The sequence below is a fragment of the Harpia harpyja genome, chromosome 6 (genome assembly GCF_026419915.1).
Source record: "Harpia harpyja isolate bHarHar1 chromosome 6, bHarHar1 primary haplotype, whole genome shotgun sequence".
Lineage (NCBI taxonomy): Eukaryota > Metazoa > Chordata > Aves > Accipitriformes > Accipitridae > Harpia > Harpia harpyja.
In genome coordinates, this window is record NC_068945.1 from 26,291,082 (window position 1) to 26,298,573 (window position 7,492).

Here is a 7,492-nt window from a genome sequence, read left to right on the forward strand (position 1 = left end):
CTATTTATGATACAAGCCAGGATGCCGTTGGCCTTCTTGGCCACCTGGGCACACTGCCGGCTCATATTCAGCCGGCTGTTGACCAACACCCCCAGGTCCTTTTCCACCAGGCAGCTTCCCAGCCACTCTTCCCCAAGCCTGTAGCGCTGCATGGGGTTGTTGTGACCCAAGTGCAGGACCTGGCACTTGGCCTTGTTGAATCTTAACAAGGTGTTTATACCAGTCATACAGGGAAAAAGACCTCTGGAGTCCTTTGATTCCAGGAACTAGGAACATAAGCACAAATCTGTCATCTCTAATCCAAAGCTGATCAAATTAATAATAATCACCCCTTTCAGTATGGGTGAAGCCCTTTTTTCCCATGCCTTAGTCCAGCTTTAGTTATATCATAGATCCATCAGAAGACCTGTCATTTTTGTCACTGACTACTTACTTATACCAGTGCACTAATATTGCCATACAAGTGCTTAAAATAATAATTAGAACTCAATGAATAATGAATAAGCTGAATAATTTATTCAGATACATTGCAAAACTTGAGCAACTTATTTGATGAATATATTTAATAACTCACTCTGTCCTATATCTTTGTGAATAATATTTTTTAAACTAGATGAGTAATTTGTTTTTAAAAAATTGTAACATTTGTCAAATAAATTATCCATTGAATATTATTCAACCAACTCTAATAATACTCAGTTACCAGGAAGTGCATTCTTAAATGGCCACTGGAGGCCCAAATAAGCATGTCTGAGCTTTCTGGGATGACTTTTTGCTTATCTCTAATAAAATACTTATTGCGATGAAATATGATCTTTCTACCTCAAGAACACATTTTTGCTTTTTAGTGGAGTAAAAGAAGACAGAAGCAGTAGCAGAAGAGAATAAGGATGTCCATCCTTTATTCCTGAAACCATAGCAACATGCCCATGTTCAGATGGGATGAAAGCTACCACACATGAAGTAGTACAGGAGGACAGAAGTTTAATTATGCCTGTGTTCCCATTCCCTCATCTCCAGTGTAAAACAAGGACAGAGAAAGCACTGAAGTCTGAGCTCAGCTTTACGACCCTCACTGTAGAAGTGATCCTGCAAGAGGGTTTTGTACCAGGGGCTAGCAGGTTTGCAGTGTGTAATTGCGGGGTTAGTATCAATTCAAATCAAGAGAGGTTTCCTCAGTTGGGATCGGATGAGGGAGAGCCCCAAGGCAGAAGTTTCACATAAGCAACCCTTCCACCCAAGGGTACATCCACAGGAAGAGTGAATGGACCCACATTACAACCAAGAAAGCAGCAACTGTTCCTCCTACCTGATAATCACCAAAGGCCATGGGTGAGAGACTTTATTCTCTCTTGATCTAGTGCACTTTCCCCCCTGCCCTGGATGCCTTTGTTCAGCTCTGATAGATGCTCAGACCCAGGACTGAGCTTCCCCAAGGAGCCATGCAGCGTACTTGGTAGCAATCCAGTTTTTGATACTGAAGATAATATTTATTGCTCAGGGACAAAGCTCATATTTTTTTCAACTCCTACCTGGACTGACCTAGTTGGGTTTAGCCTTGAAGAAGAAGAATGTAGCAAAGTGCCCTTAAAGATTAAAATTGATTTTACTTTTTACAGCTTTGCTGTAAAGCCTTGGGCTGAAGTACAATTTGCAGTTATAATTATAGTATTTTAAACACAGAGTTCTTACTTGTAGCCTTCACTATTCTGGCTCAGATACCTCTGGATGTGTGACCTTAGTGTTTTATTCAAGTGTTCTCTCCATAATAATCTCATTAAAAATTGTATCGTGTAAAGATGAAGCTCACGTTCCTTCTTTTCTCAATTACCTGCAAAGCCTTTTGTATGTATAAACTTAAGGGGCCAAGCACACAGCCTCTCCTGGGACTGTTGAGCACTGCCATGTGAAATGACAGCATTCACAGGTTATTCTTGTTCTTCTGAACCTGCTCGTCAGCGTCCTCCAAGACGGGTTTTATTTAGTTTGGTCACCCACTTGTGACCACTAGTACAAGAGTTTGACTTTAGGAGCAGCTATCTGAAGGAAAGCACAGGGTGGCTTTTATAAGGTTTGAGAGCTGTGTGAAGCTCAGTGTCTCAAGGCACCCGGGTCAGTACCGCGTGTGAAGATGTAAGGCTGGAGGGCAGCAGCACTCTTGATCTTTCCCTGCATTTTCTTGCCTGCAGAGCAAGTTGCCACGTTCCAGCCTCTAAGCAAATATTGCCAATCAATGGTTTGGGTCCCAGTGCGAGCCCAAGCCCTGAGTTACATGAAGCCTTAACAGTCAGTAGGTCAGTTGCCTGAACTGAAGATCATATTTTATTTAATACAATCTGTGTAAGCCCTGGAAACCTCTTTATAGAACCCTGCACGTAGAAGGATCATCTCTGCAGCAGTTGGGGTTGCATGTGCATTCAGCCTAGCTGGTACTGAGAAATTGAGAAGGACTTGGAGAAGGAACAGGTTCTGTATCAGGCTCGGTTGGATATTTCATACAGAAAGACAAAGTACAAAGATGGAAGAGGCATATGATGTGTTAATAGCAATGCCTGTGCTGGATTTATAGATATTTCCAGAGGGCTGAACAAGCAATTACAGATGGGAGAATGTGGAGCAGCCATGTCTCATATTTTGGGAAAGTTTGACAAGCTTGTAGCCAAGTCCTTCCAGCACAGACGGAAAGTCCACACACAATACTTGAACCACAGACCCTGGAGCCCTTCTCTCCTGCTGCAGGATACTAAGTCAATCTCATTGGCTTAAGCTGCTGCAGTTGTAACCAGCGGCGGGAGAATGGTTTTCCCTGGCATGCATTCCTCTATCTATAAAACGATGGGGTTAAAACACAGATTCCAGTAAGAGCTACCTTGTGAGAGTCACTGCTTTAGGACAGACAGACCCTGGCCTCCCCATCTCTAGTTTTTGTAAGCTCTCCACTCCCCTTGCCTTGAGCCATTGCAAATGCTCTTGCAGATATCAGCCATATTTCCGAGTACTTTAAAAGGTTTAGTTAAGCTGGAACTGCCTTTCTCATTTGTGTGTATGCCCTGTATATCCCACCTGCTATTTGAGCACAAGAGGCATATAGCAAATTCATTCCAGGATTCAGAAAAACTCCCAGACTTCCTCTGTTTGTGTGCATGTGTGGGTCTGCAGTTGTGTGTGGGTGCATGTGCAGGGGCACATTTCTCTGTGGAAACTTTAATTGGACTCTCAATCCCCTGTAAACAAATATAGCCAATGGATTTGTTTGTTAGACTTGGTCACTGAATATTTAGTATTAGAAGAATCCATTTCAAGCTGTGCACTTGCAAAACCATGCAATGAACCGTACAGGCATCTGCTATCTTGCCTCAATTTATACTGCAATGGGAAGCTGTGTAATGCAAAGTAATAGTAAACTAACCAGTGTAATGTGGGCCTTAACCTTTAATTGGCAACCTGGAACATTTCCAACCTTGGTGCTTATCAGGTGTTCAGTGAAATTATGAAAAAGTCCAGTAATACAACCTGGAATGCTTTCAGCTCAGCTTGGCTGGACTTTTAGGGATTCAGCCTATGAACTAAACTAGTGCAACATATCAATTCCTCCTACAATTTTGCTTGGATGTTACTTCACCATGTAATTCCTCACAAGCTAACTCCCAGGTAGGCAGCCCAATTTGCTGCATATATAGACGTCTTTGGGAACTTACTAAGTCATTTAAGTTGTCTGCTTTTATGATATAAAATCATGGCACCTAGGCACATACAATGTTTTCATCTCAAGCGGTTCTGCAATAATTAATGTTAATTTTATTGTAACAGTTGTATTACTGGACTTTTTCATAATTTCAGTGAACACCTGATGTGCACCAAGGTTGGAAAGATTGCATCATAAGGTGTAGTACTTGTTTGTTTCCTACAGTACATAATCACATTGTCAATAAATGGCCAGGACTTCTCCATGCTTCCTGTGTTTAAGGTATCTACATTGTGCTTTTTCACCATTGTCTCTTCTCTAGGTTGAAGAGTATATTTTGTATAGCTCATAGGGAAAGCTATTTGATGCCTTTGATTATTTTGCTGACTTTTGTAGCACCTTCTCTGATTCTGCTATATTCTTTCTGAGACCAAGAGACAACACTGCACTCAGTCTCTAAGGTGCAGGTGCACAATGGATTTTCTAGCGACATAAAGATATCTCCTGTTGTGATTGCTATCCCATCCTCAAAATTTCCAACGTCTTGATTGCTTTTGGCTACTGCTGTACCCTGAACTGACATTCTTGTAGTGCTATCTATTATTACCTGAAGATCTCATTCCTGATGATAACAGACAGCTCAGAACCCATCATTATGTATGTAAAATTAGGATTTTTTTCCCAGTCTGCATTGCTTTGAATGCTGTTACTTTACGCCCAGTTGCTTGCTGTAGTTAGAGGCTTTTAAAGTGTTTCACAGTCATGTCTTTTGTTACTTAGAATAATTTAGCATTAGTAAACATCTTACAATTAATTCTCTTTTTCTAGATCATTTATGCACTCATGAACAGCATGGGTCTGAACACAGATCTGTGTGAAGCTCCACTGACAACCACCTTCTCTATAAAAAATTATTTACTCTTACCCTTTCTTTCCTGTCTTATGACTCGTTACATGTCCACATGAGGACATTTGCTCTTATCCCATGATAGGTTAGGATTTTTGTCAATGAGAAAAGGCATTGTAGAATGCCTTTTAGAACTGTACGTGGACTATAGCCACCAGATATCAACTACCTCCACAGATCAACATGGAAATATGAACCCCTAAAAGAAAAGTTCTGCTGTGGAAACTTCCCTGAGTTCTTCACTTTTAGTGCAGTCAGGCAGATTTAAGGTTTTTCTGCTACAATTTTGTTGTCTTTGAAACCTGCTGCTCCTTGATCTTTCCTTGGCCTTACAGATGCTCTAGAGGTCTCCTAGCCCTTAAGATGTAGCAACATGATTTATAATTAGCGTCTCTGCTTTTTTGCAAGTTGAAGCACAATTCAGGTTTTTGGCATCCCTTACTGAATTTCAGCATTCTCATCCTATTGTTCCTTTGGGTTTTTTTTTGTTTTTAGTAGGACACTGCTTTGTGGTTTTTGAATAACACCTTCTTATTCATAAGAAAGCTCCCTTACACTTCTGTTAAGCTAGGCCTGTTATCTTTTGGTCTTTCTCAAACATTTATTGATAGGTAGTACGCATTTGCTCTGATCATGCTGCATGGTATCTTTGAACAGCCTTAGTGCTGTCCAAAAAAAGATTTCTGTGCTTTAACCACTCATTTTACCTTCTTTTTAACAAGACCCCTTCATTTTTGTGTAGTTCAGCTTTTTTAAAATTCATCACTACAATAGTGGGCCTCTTGGCTTTTGCAGGAGGAATAGGGATGTTGGACTTAAATACAGTACTGCCACTGTTCCCAACAGCTCTGTGACAGTCACCAAATCCGGCATATTGGTCAGGATTTCTCATTTCTTGTTGTGGTTTAACCCCAGCCAGCAACTAAGCCCCATGCAGCCACTCGCTCACCCCCCACAGTGGGTTGGGGGAGAGAATCAGAACAGTAAAAGTGGGAAAACTCATGGGTTGAGATAAAGACAGTTTAATAGGTAAAGCAAAAGCCATGCACACAAGCAAAGCAAAACAAGGGATTCATTCCCCACTTCCCATGGGCAGGCAGGTGTTCGGCCATTTCCAGGAAAGGAGGGCTCCGTCATGTGTAACAGTTACTGGGGATGACAAACGCCATCACTCCAAACATCCCCCCCTTCCTTCTTCTTCCCCCAGTTTTATATGCTGGGCATGACATCCTATGGTCTGGAATATCCCTTGGGTCAGTTGGGGTCAGCTGTCCCGGCTGTGTCCCCTCCCGACTCCTTGTGCCCCCCCAGCCTGCTTGCTGGTGGGGTAGGCTGAGGAGCAGAAAAGCCCTTGGCTCTGTGTAAGCACTGCTCAGCAGGAACAAAACCACCCTGTGTTATCAATACTATTTTCAGCACAAATCCAAAACATAGCCCCATACTAGCTACTATGAAGAAAATTAACTCTATCCCAACCAAAACCAAACCCTGTCTGCTACTTCAATAGAACAGAAATTGGCAGTGTCTGAAAGTTCTGCCCATGCATCACTCCCCACAGTAAACTTTACCCAGTAAATGAGGGCAATTGTAGTCTTTTATTGTCTATTCCTGTCTTCCTTGATCTTCCTCAGTGTGTCAATCTCTGTCAACATCTTCATCAGGCAGTCCATAATACAGCCTTATTGCTGTATTTTTCCTACATGGGACTTGAGTTTGATCATAGGGTTTCTATTACTTGTTGACAAGGTTTGCTTGATTGTTAATCTGATTTGACTCAAAGCTTCTTTTAGGCTATAGTACCATCCCATCATCTATAGAGCCCATTTTGCCTTTCCAGTGTAATTTTTCTAATTGGTATTACATTGTCCATCTGCTTCTCCTTCCACCAAATTTCCTCTATGTCTTTTATGTCTTTATAGTCATTTAAATCTAAATATTCCTATCTCCCTAGACTTCTAGTATTAAGGTAGATGTACGTTTAAAATTAACTTCAGCTTTCTTCTATCATCCGTGCCATTGTGCATTTGTTTGTAACTTGGTGATTTCTAGTTTTTGTCCTGTGCTTCACCTGAGGATGAAGAGTTCTTGCAGTGTCAGGATGTGTCCTCCAAACCCCCGTGCTCCTCAGCACCCTCATGTGAGCACCCTCCTGTGCAGCATCGGCAGCTGGAACTCCCCTGGGCAGGCTCCCTCCCTTCCAGACATCTCTCTGGTCTTGATGGTTTTGAACTCTCTTACATATATAGTTTTCCCAACAGCATTACCTCTTCACACCTGCCTGGCCCAACATGCATTACCAGGACTATTTTGGGGAAAGCTGCCAAGGAGATCCTGCTATTTTGTCTCCAAAACCTCTCCCCCTATGTCACTGGCACTTACAGGGGTGGTGGCCACCAGCTCCTTCCCAGCAAATAACCTTCTCTGCAACTACAAGCCCAGAGAGCAATATGTTTCATAAGCAATAACCACAACACAGCAGCCCACTCCAGTCTCTCATACGCAGACAGCTTCTTGTAAACCCACCCTCCTCACAAAACTTGAAAACACACCTGCTTCTGCTTCAGGATAGGGTTTGGAGACCCAAACAGGCACACAGGGCATAGTAGCAATCACAGACAAATAATGAATAGAGCATGGAAATGGAGAAGCAACAGTGACAGTCATCGTGGTCTCACAGCCACAAGCCTGTGAGATGGCAGGCTCCCTCGTGGACTGCAGAAGCTGTTGTTACACCATACAGACACAATATCAATGCAGCATGTTTAAAGAAATTGAAAGGTAGAAGCACATCCTGGCCAGCACTAAATCCTTTTTCAGTTGTTTTTTGAGAGCTGACCAAAAATAGGCAGGCTGAGATTTAAAACTGGTACTGTTCTGTCTCTCCTCACACCCTTGGAGGA